Consider the following 21,935-nt stretch of genomic DNA (forward strand, 5'->3'; position numbering starts at 1 on the left):
GCAGCCACACCCCGCCTTTGCCGGGCTGGTCTGGGGGCCCCCCCATTGGCCTCTACCTACAGGAGTGCCAGAGGAAAACCCCAAGAGGGAGAAAGGCTGGCTCCTTCCACATTCCTCTGTCCCCTCCAGCATCTCCCCAGGAACAGTCCCCCATCTTGGCAGCCGCAAGTGATTACACTTTGAAGTTTTTCCAGGGCTCTTGGGACCAGCCTCATGAGCGCACTTTCCTCCTCAGAGACCTGGTTCCCAGCTCTTCCCTGAGACCCTTTCCTGAGCTCCTCAGTTCTCATCACTCTGACTTCTTCTCCTTGCCCCCATCTCCAGGGGTGACAGCTGCTTCGTCCTCCTCTGTACCTTTTCATTCCCCTAATACCCAGTTAACAATTCTATAGGATGGATTCTCTCTGTTAAAATGACTGGTGGGATTCCGGTGTCTTTAGTGGACCCTGGCTGATACAGTTTCCCTATAGCTGGGGCCGGTAAATTCAGAAGCATTTCCCTCACATCTAGAATATAGTAAAGGAAATTCCTGAACGGAGAGAAAGTTAAACCAGGTCAGCCATCTTAAAAGTATTTTTGTCAATGAAATCCTTTTCACAAACACAGGCTTGGGCCAAACTCAATATATATATAAAAGCACAGGTGATTTGGCTAAATTGTGAGCCTGCAGCATCCTGCCCCTTACCTGCCTGGCCCCACCCCTTGCCTGCAGCTTCTCCAGAGCCCTGCCCCCACCTTCCCTGCCCACATCCTTCTGTGAAACTCTTGGGTTCAGTGGAACCCTGTCTGGCAACCACTCATCTATACAACTTGAGTTCTCTTCCAAATCTTATGATTCTATAACTAGGTAATTCTTCTTGCACGGTCCCAGGGCTCTCTGGACATCCGCGCGGCCCCAGCAATAGCTCAAGCAAAACACAAGGTCTCAGCCACGCACATAACTGTCCCATCCACAGCCCCATCTTCCGACCACAAAAGGAAACCCAGAGGAATCACTGTGTCACTGCCATCCCTACCGTTAAGAATACGTCAGCGTCTTTCATTACAACTGTCCTTCTTTCAGAGGTTTCTAACATGATTTTAACGTTTATTTATTTTTGGGACAGAGAGAGACAGAGCATGAACGGGGGAGGGGCAGAGAGAGAGGGAGACACAGAATCGGAAACAGGCTCCAGGCTCTGAGCCATCAGCCCAGAGCCCGACGCAGGGCTCGAACTCACAGACCGCGAGATCGTGACCTGGCTGAAGCCGGACGCTTAACCGACTGCGCCACCCAGGCGCCCCTCTAACATGATTTTAAAAATCTGCTCCAGCTTGAAGTTTGGCATGAGAGTTCTTGGCTCCTCTTTCTTTCAGTGAAGCCACTAAAAGTGTGTTTAGCTACTTCAGAGCTCAGAGAGAGCCTTGACAGTCCTGAGTAAGAGAAATCTCAAGTTGGAAATGCCTCCTTCCCACCCCCCAAATCCATTAAGCTTCCTTTTCTTAAAAAAAAAAAAAGACAATGTCCAGGCTATTCGCTGAACATGTAGCTTTTCTTTTTCAATTGTTAAATTAATTGAACCAGGTCTTGGTGATACTCAAACTCTTCAAACATGAAAGAGTTTAATGCAAACAAGATATTTCACATTAGAGGTGGTTTTCCTGTATCCATCTTCCACGATAGCTAGGTTTTCCACTTATGTCTTTATCTTCTTTGATCCCCCGAAAATGGGGTCATATTGCTTTTGAAGCAAATCCCAAATATTTTGCATAGGTGATATTTATGACGTGCAGATACTTTTTTCTTTGTGCCTTCTCAACGACTGACAACAAAGGGTTGGTAAGTGAGAAGTGTCAGAATTATTCCCTCTTCACAGAAGAAAAGATGAAAGTCCAGAGAACTTGACTTGTTTAAAATCCTGGTCAAAGCCTGACTAGGAAGTAGATGGCCTCGACGCCTACCCTGTGCTTGCTCTGAAAGGCAGGCTGCTTTCGCAAACTCCTGAAGCACATGCAAAGCAGGGTGAAGCCAGCGAGAAAGGGAGGCCACCCGATCCAGAACCGTCTGCAGACCTGGAGGGCCTTGTTCCACTGATGGGGTTTCTCTCTCCAGGAAAGTTCCTCTGTTCCTCTGCTTTGGGGACACAGTTCAGGTCACAACCTGGAAAATACCTTCATCCCCAAGCCTGTCCTCAGTGCCGGGAAGAGCCTGGGCTCTGGAGAAACCTGGAGAAGCCAGGACTGAAATCCTAGCTCGACCACTCTGAGCCAGGGTCAGAAGAGGTTCTTCCTCTGATACACACATAAAACAAAAACAAAAAAAAATCAACCCACTACCTCAAAAGGTTTCTGCGATCGTGAAAAAAAAAATCCAACACACAAGAGAAATTCAATAAACCGTAGCTACTGATAAGCAAATATAAACATTGCCCCCCAACACACACGCAAAAAAAAAAAAAAAAAAAAGGAAAGAAGAAAAGAGAAGAAAAAAAGAGAAAGGTGGGTATTTTACAGATATCTGTTGATAAAAGAGGAGATACTATGAGTACTGTCCTTCCTAAAAGACGAAAAATATGCACAATCATTTAAGACTACAAACAAGGATCCATCTGGAAAATACTGTTGTAAAAGTGTGCAGGAATCTGTCAGCTGGTGAGACCCAGTGACTCTGGGCTCGCTGGGCCACTCCGCAACCTGGCTTTGCGATTCAGCCAGTGACTGCGTGCTATGAGTCCCAAACCCTCCTATCCTTTCTTCCAATTCCAAGATGCCTCACCTGTTAGTTTACCCATTTATTTTTCCAATATTCTTGCATTCTTGAGCATCTCCCAAGCATTGTGTTAGGCACTGGGGATACAGAAGAAAGTAAACCAAGGCTCAGTCTAGGATAAGGTGTGAGGCATTCATCTCAAATATACAATTTAAGGGGCCTCAAAAAACAGTAATCAAAGTAAGTAACATTTTGGCGCAATACCTTCAATAATCAACATCAATACAAAAGAGCCCAAGATAAACAAAATATCAAAATTTTAGGTAACGACAATATCATGAACAGGTTGTGCTGATCCATACTGGAGCTGGGGCAAAAGGAAAAATCAGGGGGCGCCTGGGTGGCTCAGGCAGTTGAGCATCTGACTTTGGCTCAGGTCATGACCCCATGGTTTGTGAGTTCGAGCCCCACGTCGGGCTCTGTGCTGACAGCTCAGAGCCTGGAGCCTGCTTCAGATTCTGTGTCTCCCTCTCTCTCTGCCCCTCCCCCACTCATGCTCTATCTCTCTCTGTCTCTCAAAAATAAACATTTGAAAAAAAAAGGAAAAATCAGGAATACTGATTCTGTCCTATTTTAAGACTACAAACAAGGATCCATCTGGAAAATTTTGACATTTTGTCCAACATGGGTTTCTTGGTATTAATATTGATTACTTCAAATATTACAGTAAAATATTCTTTATTTGGATGAATGGGTTTCCGGCATCCCCTTAGATTTCTGACTCTAACCTTGCCCCTAAACAAGACGCATCTTACAGTCAGCTGAAACCTGAAATCCCACTGAGTCACCAACAGAAGCAATCTAAAGGCATCGAGGATGTATTATGGATGTCAAGGCTGAGAAAGATCAAGTGGGGAGGCCCGCGGCACAAGGCTGGTCAGCAGTGACACCCAACGCCAGGCCTTCTGTTGGATCTTCTTTGCCATTCACGGCCCCTGTACACACGCAGGTCCACAAACCAACCAGAGTCCCACAGCCAGGCTCTGTGGAGCATTTTTCCAGCCTTGGCCGGCTGGCTCTCGGTCATGACGCCAGAGTCTGCTCCAAGACTGAGTGACCGAGGCCGCCACGGTTCCCGTAGCTGCGCCTGGGTTACACAATGAGCTTCATGTTCAATCCAAGTCCAAACGCTCAAATCCCGACACGGCACCAAGGATCGCCACGCTACGTGGGAACATGACTGCCAGACTCAACTGGTATAAACGTGACCTGCTTGATTTCTTCTCAAAATATTCTAAGGCATCCAGTTCCTCTCTCCCAGGCTTCTCCAGGCAGGGCTTTGCCCCTTCCGCCCTAACCACATTCAACTCTTTCTACTCTGTGGCACGTTCCTGCTATAAGCAAGTACACCTCTGGGGACAGAGGCTGTCGGCTTCACCGTATCAGACTACCTTCCCTGGCCTCCCTTGCACCTGCATTTGGCCATGCGCCTCCTTTGTAGCCGACGAAGTAGGAACGGTAGGGACTGTTTTCAGACCTCCCATATGCAATCCTCTTTTCCTTCGCTCCTCATCTGGCTAAACGGAGAGAGCACTGTAGGCTTCCAGGGTAAAGGAGCCAAGGCGGGTAGAGCATGGGTCCCTGGATGAGTGTACGAAAAGCGCCCAACTAGATGGAAATAAACTTTCATTGGAAACTCAAGAGTGAGCCCGTTGAGATTTGGGGGTCTCTCATAGCAACTAGCTTATCCTAACATACTTCCCCAACTAGACTGCAAACTTTTCACTGGCTGGCTCCGTATCTGACGCACCTCTGTATTCTCAACAGTGAGCACACCCAGTAGGTGTGCAACACAATCCTGTGGCAATTAGCCACCTGTATTTCCTTCTTGAAGCTATTGTAAAAAAGTGCCTCCGCCACCATTATCGGCAGAATGATTAACGACGAATTGCTCTCTGTCTCTTTATACTGAAAATGAAGGCACGATATTCCTAGGAACCCCTGTTAATTATGAGCACTAAATAGAATGGTTCATGCTTCTTAAATGCCCCTTCATAATCAGCTAATAATCTAAATATAAACAAACATACAATGGCAGAGGATGGAGTCAGAGTGGGAACCCCAGACACGTACTTGAGTTTTCCTCTGGAAAGATCTTTAATGCACTATAGTGTCTTAGGATATGTTTCTGCTCTGTGCATATCACAGCTGACATCTTGTCAAAACCAAGGGAAATAATTGCATCCCCGGGTAAGAGTATCATGCAGGCAGCAATTTAAATGTGGCACGGCTTATCAGCACCGATTTACTAACATCTTACTGTATATAACCACGCGTGGTAGGAGAAAACTTATACATCCTTACCAAGATTTAGGCATGAAAACAAAATCTGTTATGCCTCCAATTCAAAAGAAGAAAGAACAAAGGAAAAGGGCATGAAATAAGCTGTGTGTCTTCCTCTTAGGAACAAACTTTTAAAGAAATCTAAATCCTGGTCTGCTCACCTTCGTTTGAGTTGGGTGGACAAGACATAAGCCAGTCTGCTCAGGTCTTGAGGGAGAAGAAAAACAACCCATCTTATGAGCTTATTAAGCCAAACACCTCAGCAAGCCGCAGGCATGCTACTCATTTATTACACAAAACCGAAATCTTCTGACAGTCCATAATTATGTGCTGAGAACTCTAATGAATAACTCCGCATCAGAAGGATTCACCAAACTTTGATCAGTGTCCCGAGAGACAGCGGGTCAAGATGAACCTTGAAATCTGATTTACATCACCCGTCCCCATCTAGCATTCTAAAACCACTGGGGTTTTTTGTTGTTGTTGTTGTTGTTGTTGTTGTTGTTGTTGTTGTTGTTGTTTAGCTCTCCATTCTTCACCTGGGTATATTTTGAAAACATAATTTTGTCAAACATCCTAGAGCAATTATAAAAAACGTTAGCAGTCGCCTGTGAAACAGACTTAAGGCAGAGTTTATATAACTTCCCATATGTAATTCTCCATACCTTTTTGATCCTAGGGCCATGATCATAAAAAAGTCACATTTTAGGGCTCAATGCTATATTAGATTAGATGGGTAACTAGCTATAATTTTGTATCCGGTCCTCTGCAAGTGACCAAGGTTTTGGTTTGAAGTAGTGATGTGTTTCAAATGAGCAGTCCACACACCCTTTTCTCTATTCCCTTTGGTTTTAAGACATATGAAGCAGGAAACAGAAATCTGATTTAACTGAAGCTAAATAATCCAGAAAAGGAATAGAGCACATGCTGAGGGTTTTCATCAACAATTTGGTGCAGATGACAGGGCTGTATGTGTGGTGGTGGGGGGCGGTGCATGCTAAATGAAAACACAACTGCCTTATGGACTTTCTTAGTAGGGCTAGAGAAAGAATGGTAACACACACACACACACACACACACACACACACACACACACAGGCCACCACCCCTAATTGCTGCATTTAAGGCAGACATCACTAATCAATACCACACTCTTTCCAACTGAGCCTATCAGTCTATCATCCCTACCCTCAGCCCTCTCGGTACCTGCTACCAGACCTGTGGAACTGAAATACTAAGTGAAATCCAGTTTCCAGCTCTGAATCTGTCCAATTACTAATCAATGTTTGAAATGGAGAAGACATTAGGGTTGCTCAGAGCTCCCTCCATTTACAGGTAAAGAAAATGAGCAATGGAGATGTTAATTGACTTTTCAAAGGGCACACAGCCAAGCCACAGGGATTTTTTCCAGTGAAATCTCTAGACTGCTAACATATTCTTTCTTGGGATGATTTATACCATTGAAGACACGTACAAGTTTTCAGAGTAAAGGGATTTGAGGGGAAAAAAAATGCAGTGTGTTTTAGAAACCTAGCCAAACAAACAAAACTCCACTGCACAAAGTATAAGGAGAGCTATAAAATCACTCTCAGCCTTGAAATTGACGCAAGACGATTAGTAAAGCTTACTGGAGACCCTTGTCTCAGATATCCTTTGCCTACGTCGACAATTTCTGGTCTCACCTGCTACTTCGCGCCGGAATACAGGAGAATGCACAAAGAAATTACCTCTAGAGAAAGAGAGCGCCTCTGTTTGACCACTCTGGGTTCACAGACATTTGCACCATGGTCACATCTGATCTCCCACCTCTCTCCGCGGGGTCAAAGTCACTCGGGGCCCAGTTACCACTCAAAGTCCAAGGTCAGGTTTTTAAGAACAAAACAAAACTTTTCCAGGCCCCGTTTAATAAAGGTTACTCTGTGTTTGGGGCTTAGTAGCCTTGAAAACTCAGCAAGGAGTCCCTCTGGGAAGAGAGACAACTCTGAACCCCTCAAAACCTGTGATCTAACATCCCTGTCATCTCTCTCTCTCTCTCTCTCTCTCTCTCTCTCTCTCTCACACACACACACACACACACACACACACACACACACACACGTGACCCACCATCTTGGGGGCTCTCTAAATGTGAAGAACCCCTCGCGAGAAAGGTCTGCGCACGGAGAGACAGTGGCCGACTGCTAATGCTGCGAAAGCCAAAAGCCTCCAGCAGGTTCTCCGCGGTGGAGGAGACACAGCCACGGGGAAGGACTTCCCACAAGGAGCCGGGGAGGAAGCAGCTGGGGAGGGGGTGGAGGTGGGTGACAGAGACGTGGAGCCAGAAACGGAGCTGTGAGGAAGAAGGGGAAAAAAGGCTGAGCAGCCGAAAGCCGGTGGTTAAAATAACTCGTGCTAACAGAGTGTTCTTTGTTACCATACACTGCTCCTTGTTATCACACATTACAGAAAGTTACGAACAACAGAAGCGCGCCACTCACTCCAACCGCTCCTGCAGCCCGGGGCTCTGGTGACCCGAGGGACCCCCTGGCTTCCCCCCGGGGGGAGGTGGCTGCTGTGTCCAGAAGGCCCTGTGGGGACCGCGGCTGTCAGCCACCCGGCTCCCCGCACCGGCCGGAACCTTCTCCGCGGCCCGGCCTCGTCTCTTCCCCGCGGCGCGGTCCGTGCGGGTCAGGACGGCGCGGACACGGCCGGTCCCGTGGGGGACAACAGGTGACTCGGCGAGCTTTACGGGCAAAGGGAGGCACAACTTTCCCGGGGGGAATCAAAAAGCCCAGAGAAAATGATCTCATGTGGGTTTAGGCACAGAATTAGACGCTCCACAGCCAACGGAGCAAACAAAACGGCTCGCCTGTGAAGGCAGCGGGAAGGCACAGCCCGGGTTCGGGGCCAGGCACGGACGCCCCGGGGTGGGGGCTCTGAAGAACCTTCTCCCTCTCCCCGCCTCCATCACCCGCTTCCTTGACTGAGGAGACGGCGGGGCAGGAGAGCCCCCCCACCCCGGCCCATCCTCTGCCCGGGCTGCCCGCGTCCAGGCCAAAGGAGCCAGGCCCACCCCTCCACACACCGCCCCCACCCCCGCTCCCTGCAAGGCCTCCCACTCGGGCCTTTCTTTCCCCGCCACACCGGTCAAGTGTGCCCCTACAAGTCACCGCATCCTTCGGGCGCCTGGGGGGCTCAGCCGGTCAAGCATCCACCTGTCGGTTTCCGCTCAAGTCATGATCTCACAGTTCATGAGTTCGAGCCCTGCGTCAGGCTCTGAGCTGACAGTGCAGAGCCTGCCTGGGATTCTCTCTCTCTGCCCTCTCTCTCTGCCCCTTCCCTGCTTGCACTCTGTCTCTAAATAAATAAACTTAAAACAATGTTATGGATGTCAACTCGGCCGCTCTCTCTGCGTCTCCACTCGACTTCTCGCAGCAGTGGTCAGACGCTAAGAAGCACTTTCTCCCTGCTCAGACTCCCACCGCGGCCCCATTCTAGACCGTGTCCCATCCGCCTGTATGATCGATCACTTTTCCTCTATCGCTGATGGCTTTTTATACGCCCACCGCTCAAGTCTTGATGTCTTCTCATGGTTGCCTTTTCTTCTCGTCTCTTACTTCTGCACCATGAGAGTGTGCTTTCTCACTAGACGGCAGGCTCCTTCGGCACAGAGACTGTGTCCACCTCACTCGTCTCTGACTTCCTCTTAGCAGGTGCACGAATCCTGAAACAGGAGCGTGCCTGATCCCTTCCTGTCATCATCAGAGCGTGTCATGTGTCCCTCTGTGGGATCTCTCAGGTACGTTTCCTCGTCATTCCCACTGCCACCTTCTCATTTCATCCTGTCCAGGTGACAGCCAGGGTTATAACCTAACTGATCCCCGCACCTGTACATCCTCCCCTGTCGTTCCACACATCTAGAAGCGGAACATCCTTCTGAAGACAGATACGCCTCACCTCCCTCCCAACTCCTTCAACCTCTTCCCTTCACCCTTACACGGGATGACTGATGTCCAAATTTTGCAGGATGAGAAATTCGGTGTTCTTGATAATTTGGCCTCGACCTCCCGATGTTATCTGCCACTGCACACATCCTACACCCTACCCCTACCGACACACTCAACATAGATTTCCAGCCTTCTCTTTCTTTGAGCATATGGTTCTTTGGGCCAAAGATTTACTTACCTACCCCCCAGTCCCCACATCCCCGAGTTTCATGGTCTCTGTGAAGCGGCCCCAGCCCCACCCGAGAGTGGGGAGTCATTCGTCCCGTCCCTAGGTTATCAGAACACTTAGCCCATATCTCCATTATACCACAGAACATGTTATAGACTAAGTAATATCTTCACGTGTACCAGACTGTGAACTCTCACAGATCAGAACCCTAGTCTTGGTGTTCCCAGTACTTAACACAGCACCTGGCACATTCGACAATGTTTAATACACTGGGTTGAAGTCAATGAAATTTCGAAAGAATCTATCAGCAACACATCTTCAGCAATTAATCACACACAGGAAATTGTGAAAAGTGGGTGTCTCTAGAGAGAAAAAAAATGACGGAACGTGTTAAGAGACAGACTTACTTTCCACTGCATATCCCTTTAATGAGTTTTGGACTTTTTACCACATGTGTACTATTTTCCAACACACTCAGAGGAGGTGTTACAGTATGTGCCCAGCACTGTGCATAAGGAGGCTTTTAGGCACCATGGAACAACTCCACTAACCAAAGAAATTCATGAACGTGGGGTAACTTCTGTGTAGATTTTCTATTTGCCCACCCATGCCCACAGAGCCATGATGTTGTTCAGTTGCTGAGTTCTGTGCTGCCTGATAACAGAATGATTTATGGACACGTCCTCTCTCCTGGATCATGAGCCCCTGGAAGGCAGAGACCCTCCACGCCTCCCCTCCATGGCCTCTACCAGCTCCTAGTGTAATGCTCTTCACACACTTGGCCATCAACTTGCAACTGTTGAGTTAAAAACACAGCGAAGTTTGGGGCACCTGGGTAGCTCAGGGCACATGGGGCACCTGGGGTTCGTTGAGCATTCGACTTTGGCTCAGGTCATGATCTCACAGCTCATGAGTTCGAGCCCCACGTTGGGCTCTGTGCTGACAGCTCAGAGCCTAGAGCCTGCTTCAGATTCTCTGTCTCCCTCTCTCTCTGCCCCTCCTCCACTCGTGGGCTGTCTCTCTCTCTCTCTCTCTCTCCCTCTCTCTCTCTCTCTCTCTCTCTCTCTCTCAAAAAAAAAAAATAAACATTAAAAATTTTTAAAAGAAAATACGGCATAGTTGCAAATTTGAAAGAAAAGCAATAATGATATTAGTTTGTAGCTAATAATCCGTGTTAAGCTACGGCAAGGAAAAAAAAGGCTAAAATACTGCTAATAGGTAACAGCAATAAATAGTAGGTTTACTATGGTCACACTGAACATAGAGCTAGAATAGCTATAGAAACGTATTGTATTTTGTCATTCCTTATTTAGGTCATGGATTGATATATATTATTCCTTCTCCACTTACGCTAGCAAAACAAGTATTATCCTTTTATGTGAGAGACTTGAATACACACACAGCCACAACCATCCAGAGCCACTGCTCGGGAGATGAGAAAAAGTTCTGAGATGAAAGAGGGAAAAAGGAAAAGGGGCTCTGAGATGATATCCTTATAAACAAAATAGGACAACAATCAGCAATTTCCAGATAGATCGAAACCTAACTCCCCTGGGGAAAATAGTCCAACTAAATCCTTTAGTGCCTGGGAAGCAGTCTGAAAGCCGCCTGCCGTGAAAAAGAACAAAACACACAGGATGTACACTCCATCCTCACAAAGCCGAAGGGACAGTCATATCGACAATCACATTAGAAGTCAGAAAGCAGTGCTCGCTTCAACAGCACATCCACTAACGCTGGAACGATACGCAGAAGATCAGCATGGCTCCTGCACGAGGGTGACACGGAAAAGTTAGAAAACAATAGGACATTTAAGGGAAAAAAAATACAACAACACAGGATTCATCTAAGTGAGATGAATGTGTACCGAACGCCAAACACAGAAATACGCAATATCTGCGTGCCTACGTGAGACAACAGATTACCAGCGCCCCAGCCCGTCACGCAGCCCAAGCCTCACCATTTCCTCCCCTTTCTTCCTCCCTCTCCCCCACCCCACGTAATCGTTCTCTCTGGCCCCTGAACACACCCAGAGATTGATCCAGCTCTGCCTATCCCTTTTTACCACCATCCATCCTGTATCGTGGTCAGTGACAGCTATATAATCAACCCAATGAACCTCAGGTCACTTGCACAAAGACTCCGCAACCCATTTGCTCTCTAGTCAACTCTACTAGTTGATGCCGCACAAAACACAGCCGACTAGCTAGACCACGTCTGAGCACAGCCTTGTGGATCTGGCTTTGTCCTCTCTCCCCACGCGCCTTAGGGGCATTCTACCTCTCAAAGGGAGAAAGACAAATGAATATGGGAAAGAGAAGATAATAAAATAGAGGTTAGTGGCATACAGATAACTCCTTCTCAGGTCACTTAGAACAATGACTTTATTGACCTGTCTTCTTTGGGAAGCGAGTATTAGATTTTATTTACCTCTGTAGTCCCGCAGCTTAGCCCAATCAATCATATAAAACATATGCTAAATAAATTGTTGGTGACTCGGTTAGTTAAATAAAGGGAAGAGAAAGGTAAGAAAAGGAAATGTTCTCAATTAGTACTCACTGAAGTGAGAAACAAGTAAGGTCAACAGAAGAGAAGCGTAATTTTCCCTTACTTTTCCTGACCTAAGCGTGTCCTGAAGTGATTCAATATGGCGTCTGTCTCTTATACCAAATTTGAAAGGATATTAAAAGTTCATAGGACACATGGCAAAGGAAACAAACAACAAAACAAAAAGACAACCTACTGAGTGGGAAACATATTTGCAAATGATATATCTGATAAGGAATTCATATCAAAAACTATAAAGAAATTACACAACTCAATTACCAAAAAATTGCAAAGAAATTACCAAATTACCAATTACCAAATTACCAAAGAAATTACACAACTCAAATTACCCAAAAATCCAATTAAAAAATAGGCAAAAGACAAGAACAGACATTTCCCCAAAGAAGACATCCAGATGGCCAACAGATACATGAAAACATGCTCAACATCACTCATCATCAGGGAAATTCAAGGCCATGATGAGATACCACCTCATACCAGTCAGAATAGCTAAAATTAAACACACACACACACACACACACACACACACACACACACACATACACACACAAGAAACAAGAACTGTTGGTAAGGATGTGCAGAGAAAGGAACCCTTGCACACTGTTGATGGGAATGAAACTGGTGAACAGTGTGAGGGTTCTTCAAAAAAATTAAAAATAGAACTACCATATGATCCATAATTATACTACTAGTTATTTGCCAAAAGAATATGAAAACACTAATTTGAGAAGATCTATGGTCCTCTGTGTTTATTGAAGTATTATTTACAATAGCCAAGATATGGAAGCAACCCAGGTGTCCATCAATGGACTTACTTCTAAGTGAAGTAAGCCAGTCAGGGAGAAACAAATACCATATGATTTCACTTATACATGGAATTTAAGAAACAAAGCAAATGAACAAAGAAAAATAGAGACGAACAAAAAATAGACTCTTAAATATAGAGAACAAACTGGTGGTTACCAGAGGGGAGGTGGGTGGGGGGATGGGTGAAACAATTTTAGATTGAATTCACCACAGTAAATATTTACTGAGTACCAACTATATATAGGGTTTGTTTCCAAAGCAGGGAGAAAAGAGATAAATAAGGCTTCTTCTTTCCCTCAAGGATCTCACAATCTAGTATCATGTTCCTTGAAAACTGCAGTGCCTTTAACTACGATGTAAAAAAAAAAAAAACTCCAATGAAATTTCACAATATTTATAAAGTCATACGTCTTTAAGGCCATAGCCAAAAGAGACATACAGTATTCCATTTCAAAAAGCCCAAATACTTTATAGCCAAATCCTACAGAGCCTGCCAATTCAAAGGGCCTCACCCTGAAAGACCCATCTTCATTCCTAAGAAAATAAAATAGACCAGTCTTCAGAAAGAGTTTACTAATGAGTTAATTCTGACAAAAACATCCATATCCATATGTCCATGTTAAGAGGAAAAAAAAAATCTGATGTTAAGGCTATCCCCCACAACTTCCTTTAAACAAAATCTAAGTGTTTGCTACTTTTATTTTTATGGGCTGCTCCCAGAGATTTTGATCTGGGCTAGTTTTTCATGTTTCTTAACCCAAGTATTCATGTCTGTCACACTGCAGTGTGGCTGCTGAAGCTCAAGTTATTGGGGATGCATCACTCCATTATACCATGGGGACAGATGCCACCTATGAAACAGCTCATCATAAATATATCTCAAAAATTAAAAGTAAAGATGTCTGAAAAGTCTAATCTTGTATAGAGAATAATATTTTTCCCTTCATATGAGTTTTGAGAGACAACAAATTACATGCATATGTGTATGTGTTTTTACGTTAAAGATAATACACAACTACATGCTTACATATATAGCTTTAAGAATTCAAACAATATATGACTAAAGGGGAAAGGAAAACAGATTACTATTTCAAAATTATTGGGGAATTACTGAGGAAGAATACTGCCGAAACATAAAAATATTAAAAACGTAAAACATTAAACTCTCATGTGTCTTCACTAACAAGGTAGTGAAGAGGGAAAAATCCACACTTCCCTGTGACCACAAAGAAGAGTATTTCTTCTTAGTCAGACAAAATGGCACCTTCCCTTATGTGTCATGTCCTTGGCATGAGGGGTGTGACGTCCAAGGACGCTGCTCTTTGTCTGGTCTCGTGTGCCCTGCATCAGTGAGCGTGGCCCTGTCTGGGCTCCGGGGGACTTCAGGATTCGTACTTCCCATTCCCACCCCACCTGGGCCACAGCACTTCTTCCAGAAACACGCATCAGGTGGAGCTGTCATGCAGACCATCTGTGCCACTGCCACCCTTCTGCAGAGGCCCAGGGCCCTCGCCCTCTTCTGGAAAACACTGCACTTCTCCTTATTGCTGGTTTCCTGCCTAAACCCCCACCAGATCCAAAACTGTGATCCAGGCTTAATCAATATTTGACATGAGTTTAAGAAAACCCTTTAAATTCATTCATGTTGAGGATTATTAAACTGACCCACACTCAACAAAAACAAAACAAAACAAAACAAAATAGGACTTTATTACAGTTGTTGTGGTGTGTCCCAGGAGAACTTGTATTTTAACCTTCTTTGGGACTTTAAAAAAAAAAATTAGAGAGTCAGGTGAGAGAGACCTAAGAGCAGAAGGCACAAAGAAACCTTCCAAGTTCACTGAACGCACAAGTCTGTCCTGCCTGACGCACTCTGGCTGCCTGGTCCAGGACATGGAAATCAGGCTGGAGGCATTCAGGATGGTTTTCAGGCCAAGGACACTGGAATCAGGCAAGTTTACACTCAAACTGTGGCTCAGTCCCATGACAGCTGCCACAGTAGCAGTGTTTCTCGGCTTCTGCATCTGTAGGGACTGTAATACTGCCTCCCTCACAAGGCACAGGGAGCAGTAGGCAATGACACCTGGCATACACTGTGCCCTCTCACTGCTCAGCTGGGGTTATTACTGTCACTGACATTCCCGGGACCACCAATGTCACCACTGCAGCCTGTTAGAGTCAATATATTATACTTTCTGGGAAGACAAGTTTCATGCACAGCAGTTATAACCACAAGCTCTGAAGTCTGAGTTCTTTGAACAGTTTATTTAAGATCTCTGGGTCTTAGCTTCCATGCGTGAAAAGGGGACGATGGCATCTATGGAGTTATCGTGAGTGTAGGTAATATGTGTGAAGTGTTTGCAAGAGTTGTACATAGTAAGCATTTTTTCCACTTAACCTTAGAGTGTCTGAAATTTTTTTAAGAAACGATTTATGATAATAAGCACACAGATAACTTATTGTAAGGTAGGCATTTTGATAAGCTACATGCATCCACACCCATATAGGTACACATGTGTACTGTATGTGTATTTAATTAGCCTCATTTACAGATGAGAAAACTGAGGCACAGAGTATGGAAGCAACATAGCTGAGTGGCAGAGTCATGATTTAAACCCAGGCAGTCTGGCTCTGGGCCCCATGTACTTAATCACTATGCTGTGCTGCCTTAAAAAATGTTGAAACAATGAATGAATGTTCCTGCTGGAAAAATACTGAAAAGAGTCAATGACCTTGACCCGCCTGTTTTCAATGAGCAGGGACAGTTCTTGCAAAGTGCGCACAAAGGGAGGACAAAGGCATGTGGAGGGCAGAGGAGGGCAGACTCAGCGTTCCCTCTGCACGGCTGGCAGGGGTTTTCCAGCCAAAGTCGGAACACAAGAGTGGCCTCAAGATTCAAAAAGGAACCCAGGGTTTTGGCCCCAAATCCAAAGTCACTTAGTTTACAGCAAGTTTTAAACTGACAAGGAACAAATGCTTATTATAGGCTTGGCCTTCCATGGTAACATGAGGGATGTAAATAATCAGAAGACTCAAGTTGGGTCTCTGAGGAAGCTTACTCAAGGCCAAGGTATCTTCAACTTCCCTCCTCACCCAGTGGTGAGGCCAATCTGTCCATCTACAACTTCTCCAGACTTCGGAGGGTGCACGGGACTTGGTAGCCTAAACAGCCTCCAGTTGACCTTTAGGCTATTTGAGGTCAAAGACATATTCCACTACTGGACAAGGTGACCAGAAGGCCTTGTCAATTCATCAGTATCCCTAAGGCTTCATCTCATAAAATCCTACTCCAAAAACCTAGGAATTTTAGGTCAACTGTGTGTTGAATCAGTGTTGTGCTATTGACTAATTCTTGGGAGTGATTCCTTGCTTTTCTCAGCCTGTTTGAATTCAACTTCCTGTCAGTGTCTCGACTTCTGGTCCCTCTAGATCTCCTTTTCAATGGATGTCTCCCAATACGAGACTTTAAGCAACCCAAAATCTCAACCCAAAACACCAAAAGTGGACATAAAGAGATGGGGAATAAACATGGTTGGGAGGGCAGAGGGGCTGAGGAACAAGGGAGAAAATCAAAATGGGTCACTGAATTCTTGAAAGGATGAACATTTTTCAGCTACCAGATTAACAAATACTGTGTTCATAAGGTGTGGGAGCAACGGGCACTCCCATGTACCGCTAGTGAGAGTGCCCGTCTGTACAACCGCCTGCGGAGGTGAAATCTGCCAACATTTGCCCGATTTGAAACGCACACACCCTTCAGACAAGCCATTCCCTGGACACAAATCTTATAACTGGGTGCCACCTCATGATGCCTGAAAAAGACATCCAAATGGCGAGTACTTCTAAATTTCAGGCGAGATTTAATGAAAGGGTTTCCTGATAACCAAAGGACAAACAAATTATACGCAGCATAAGCTTATATGAACTCACAAGCTATGTTACAACAAACATGAAGTCCATGTAGACAGAGCTCATATTTGCTGGTCCCTTTGGTGACTGTTTGTTTAGGTGGCTGCCCCATTTTACAGAATTCAAGAGCAAAGCTTACTGGATCACGGGCCAGGTCATACCACAAGAGGAAAGGTCTGCATTTGAGAAAGGGGGACACAGGAGTTCTAATCTCTCTTCTGCCAACAAACTATCCTCTTGAAGAAGACACTTCACTCCTCTGATTTCTTTTGTCCATGAATGGCAAATGTGAACTAGCTATAAATTTGCTTCACTTTTAATGATCCATTTATACTGCAACTAAACTGAGCTGAACCTCAATCCAGCCACACAAAAGAAAAAAGGAAAGAACATTTAAGAAATGGGTTCCAAATAACTGATGGGCGTCGTAGCTGTTGGTTACAGTTGACCTTGAACAATGCAGGGCCTAGAGGTGACAACCCCAATTGGTTGAAAATCCATGTATAGTTTTTGATTCCACCAAAACTTTACCAATAGTCTACTATGGATTGTAAGTCTTACTGGCGATATAGGTAGTCAATAACATACTTTGTAAATTATATGTGTTATAAACTATCTTCTTACGATAAAGTGAGCTAGAGAAAAGGAAATGGTGTTAAGAAAATCATAAGAGAAACTACATGTACAGTCCTGTACTATAAAAAATCTGCACATAAGTGGAACCATACAGTTCACACCCGTGTTGGTCAAGGGTCAAGTGGACTTCTCTAAACCCCGCCAACAACTTCATAAGGTAAGTATTATTATCTTCCTTTTTACAGTTTAAGAAACTGAAACTTGGAGGAGTTAGTGATTTTCTGGATTCCAGAGCCACCAAGAGAAAGGGCAAGGAATTAGACCGAACTGGATTTTACCCCAAACCTGGGTTCTTTGCTCTTTGCTGTATTTCCTCTATACCTGGTAACCCAAACTTAAAGAAAAAAGTTGCCATCGCTGATTTTGTCAAACCAGGGAATGCATGTGAATGCAAATCAAAGAGAGAAATACATTTTTACGGGAAAATAAAGAGAAAGAATAAAGATAAGTTTGTTCACCAAAGGACTAAATAGATAAAAATAAAAACTTCTCTGAATCACCATAAATGACTTAAAATCTACGTTTCTACCTAGTGCTAAAATAACCAGATGACCTGTTGTTAATTGACTCTATTTAGACTAAGGTAAATACGGGTGGTTTTCTTTTCTCTCTTTTTTTTTTTTTTTTTTTGTTGCCCATCGGTTGTGTTACAAAGACATAGACTGAATCACTCCTACACCTAGTCCAGGAATAGTTCCAAGTAAAAGGTCATTTGTATTGTTAACTCATACCAAAAAAAAAAAAAAAAAAAAAAAGTAACACACATTCATCCTATGAATAACTCCAGAACTCTTAGTCCTCAATGGTCCTTTCTTTAACTTGGTCACCATTTATAATTTTTAAAAAGCAAGGTTAGGGGTAAGGGGGTGCAGCCCTTACTTAATGTAGTTAAATCCATCTAGTGGCTGAAGGACTAAACTAAAAATTACAGATGAACATAAAACCTGGAATCGTAACACTCCTGGAAGAAAACGTAGGCAACAAGCTCCCTCACACAGGTCTTGGAGATGAGTTTTTTTCTCAATCTGACATCAAAAGTGAAAACAATAAAGCCAAAAATAAACAAGTGGGACTACATGAAACCAAAAAACAAAACAAAACAAAACAACAACATCAACAACAAAAACCTTCTGCACAGCAAAGGAAATCATCAACAAAGTAAAAAAGCAATTTACTGAATGGAAGAAAATACTTGCAAATGATGTATCCAATACGGAATTAATATCCAAAATATATGAAGAATGCATACTACTCAACCCCCAAAAACCCCCCATACCAATCCAATTTTAAAAAGGGCAGTTTAAAAAAGGGTGGTTTCCAAAGAAGACACACAAATGGCCACGAGACACGTGAAAGACGCTCAGCATCACCCACCCCAAGGGAAACGCAAATCCAAACCACAATGAGGTACCACCTCACACCTGTCAGAATGGCTAGTCTCAAAATGACAAGAAATGCCAAATCTTGGGAAGGACGTGGAGAAAAGCGAACCCTCGCGCACTGCTGGTGGGACTGTCACTGGTGAGGCGACTGTAGAGAACAGTATGGAAGCTCCTCAAAAAATTAAAAATAGAATTATCATACAATCCAGTAATTCCACTTCTGGGTGTTTATCTGAAGAAAACAAAAACACTAACTCAAAGAAAATATATGCACCCCCTCCCCATGCTCACTGCAACTTTATTTATAATAACCACGATACGGAAATAACCTAAGTGTCCATGGACAGATGAATGGATAAAGAAATCATCACACACACACACACACACACACACACACACACACACACACTGGAATATTATTTTTTCATAAAAAAGAATGAAATCTTGTCATTTACAACATGGATGGTCCTTGACAGCATTATGTTAGGTGAACTAAGTGAGACAGAGAAAAACAATACTGTATGATCGCTCATGTGTAGAATCTTAAACAACAACAACAACAACAACAACAAATAATAACCTCATGGATACAGAGAGCAGACCGGTGGTTGCCAGAGGCTGGAGGCAGGGGCGGAAGAAACAGGTGAAGGTGGTCACAAAGGTTTTTTTTTTTTTAAGGAAAATATTGCCTAGATATTATAAATTGGTGAAAATTGAGGGGAAAAAATGCTTTGCTGTGGGCTGTGGAAAAATTCTAACATGACTCAGGTGGAAACAATCTGTTGTTCATAGAGCCTATATGAAGTGCTGAGGGCCTCACATGCATTATGTCTTTTGGTTCTCCCAAGACTGTCCTCATTTTATGGAGGAATACAATGAGGCATGCTGCTGGCCTGTGGCATAACTGAGATTTATACCCAAGGGGATCTGGCTACAAAGGGTACTTGCCCCTGTGGGAACAACGCAGGGGTTAAAATCGTTGCCACTGGGATAAGGCAGAAGTGTAAATACTGAGACACGAAGTCCAACCTAGCATGAATATGTTTAGTTGTGTTAATTCGAAGTGTTAATTCTGACCTCCCTACATCCCACCCCTCCCTCTCATGCTTCCACTGGCTTAAGAACCATACTGTTTCTAAAATCTTCAAAGAGGGGCACCTGGGTGGCTCAGTCGGTTGAGTGTCCGACTTCAGTTCAGGTCATGACCTCGGGGTTCTTGAGTTCGAGCCCCATGTCAGGCTCTGTGCTGACAGCTCAGAGCCTGGAGCCTGCTTCGGATTCTGTGTCTCCCTCTCCCTCTGCCCCTCCTCTGCTCGTGCTTGGTCTGTCTCCCTCTCAAAACTAAATTTAAAAAATATTTCAAAAAAAATAAAATCTTCAAAGAAAAGGAAAAGGAGAGGAAGGAAGGAAGGAAGGAAGGGAAGGGTAATAAGCTATCATAGAGGAACCTTAAATGCGGATTACTAAGTGAAAGAAGCCAGTGTGAAAAGGCTGTATTCTGTATGGGTCCAACTCTATGACACTGTGGAAAAGGTGATACTATGGAGACAATAAGATCAGCACTTGCCAGGGGTTTGGAGGAGGGAGAGGCGAATAGAGCGCAGGCTGTTTAGGGCAGTGAAACAATTTGGATGATACTATACTGATGGATACGTGTCACTTTATATTTATTGAAATCCACAGCACGGACAACACCAAGAGTGAACCATCTATGAATTTAGGGAGATTACAATGTGTCCATGTCGGTTCATCTATTCTAACAATTACACCACTCTGGCGCAGAAAGTTGATTAATGCCGGAGGCAGGGAGGATATAAGAACTTTGTACATTCCATTCCATTTTTTTGTGGACCTAAAATTGCTCTAAAAAATAAAGTTGACTTTTTTATTAAAAAAAAAAAGGTAATTATGAACTCCAGAGAAAAACAAAATTTGTTTAGAAAAGAATGGGCACTCACAGCTCACCTTATGGCTCAGCGGGAGTCACATCCAGGTTTTGTGGGGCCTGAAGCTTAGACAATTGGGGTGGGTGGGCAGTGAGAGGGGGGCTCTTTAAGAAAAGAAAAACACTAAATCAGAAACAAATCAGAGAATTTCTAGCATTGTTGTTCACTGTAAAAAATAACAGTACAATTGCAGGGGCGTATCCTTTGGCTGAGGGTACTGGCAGTGGGGACCACTCTCTCCCTGAGTTTCTCGACATTTTCAAAGCTATGACCCGGCCTTCTAAACAAGGCTGGAGGGAGGGGGAGGGAAGAGGCAGAGATGCCGTGAGGGTAAGACGGCTTATAAACCGACCAAGGAAAGGAAACAAAGGATGGAAGAAGCTAGAAAGAAGTCACTCATTGCTCCAAAGGAAGGGGTCTAGTTGCAGAAATCTTTCTTCCCAGAGGGATCCACAGGTCTGGAGAGCAGCCCATCTCCGATCTGTGGGGGCGGGAGCATCCGCTCCTATAATCTCCTGTCGTCTAGGGCCACTTGGAACCAAGGCTGCCTCTACTGTAAATGATGAGACAAAAGGAAAAGATTCTTCCAGGGTTGAGAGGAAAAAGATGCGAGTGGACCTCTGCTTGAGTGAAGACCTATACCACTAACACAACATCAACCCCGTAAGGGGGAAGAGGGCGAGACACGAGCCTCCGTGAACTCCTGGGCTTCCGGGCTCACCTGCGGGCAGAAGGGTGGACCCACTTGGTGCTCCCGTCACTTGCTCTTAGAGGTCATCTGGGTGGCCTTCAGTGAGAAGGGAGCTGGAAGAGGTAGCATCTGCTATGACCACTTCCAGCGCCTCCCTCTTCTGGAACTTCGGACTGAACACTTCAGAAGTTAAGTGGACAATCCAGAGCGAGATGTCCAAGACTCTACCGGCAAATGTTGCTCTCACGGAGCAAATGTTTTGCCAGGGTAAATTATTTCCGAAGAAAGACGACCAGGGAAATGTGACATTCTGTGGTTGTAGTATGTGAAGCACTTTGCCCGATGTCAGTAAAGAGTCTCTTCATTACGTCCTGATTCTCATCAGCTTGGACAGTTTATTGGGACCATGTCCCAAGAACCCAGTGGTGCTGGATCTGCAACATCCTCAAAAGCAGCAGGAAGGCCTGCCACTCAGTTAAGGCAAACGGAACGAAACACAACAAACACACAAACAGCAACCACAGAAAAGTGACGTTCTGAACAATTAAGTGTCCGCTGACTGGTGGGTCATGTCTGGGCCCTGCTCTGATCCAGTGCCCTCTTTGGACGTTTGCTGTGTTATCCTTACAGCTTCACGTGTATAAGGAAAAGTTCATAACTTTTTAAAAACAGGGTCTCAGTATCACACTGAGAAGCCCACAGATTCTTTGCCACAGCAGGACGCTGGATGATTAAAGAAGGAAGGGCTGGTGTGGTTGAGAGATACGGAAATAAAAAAACCAAATTTCTGTCTCTCGGAATTTGGTTTC

The 21,935-nt window shown here is 44.7% G+C and overlaps 1 protein-coding gene and 1 non-coding gene across 4 annotated transcripts in view; one reads left to right on the forward strand and one right to left on the reverse strand.

The window, feature by feature from the left end:
- The window catches only part of GLIS3 (GLIS family zinc finger 3), a 547,841-nt gene that overhangs the window by 250,045 nt on the left and 275,861 nt on the right, over nt 1-21,935 (reverse strand). The gene's annotated exons all lie outside the window — the stretch shown is intronic.
- LOC125151021 (U6 spliceosomal RNA) lies at nt 10,894-11,000 on the forward strand. The gene has a single exon (XR_007146584.1). It is a non-coding gene; the product is annotated as a U6 spliceosomal RNA (small nuclear RNA).

The sequence above is a fragment of the Prionailurus viverrinus genome, chromosome D4 (genome assembly GCF_022837055.1).
Source record: "Prionailurus viverrinus isolate Anna chromosome D4, UM_Priviv_1.0, whole genome shotgun sequence".
NCBI lineage: Eukaryota > Metazoa > Chordata > Mammalia > Carnivora > Felidae > Prionailurus > Prionailurus viverrinus.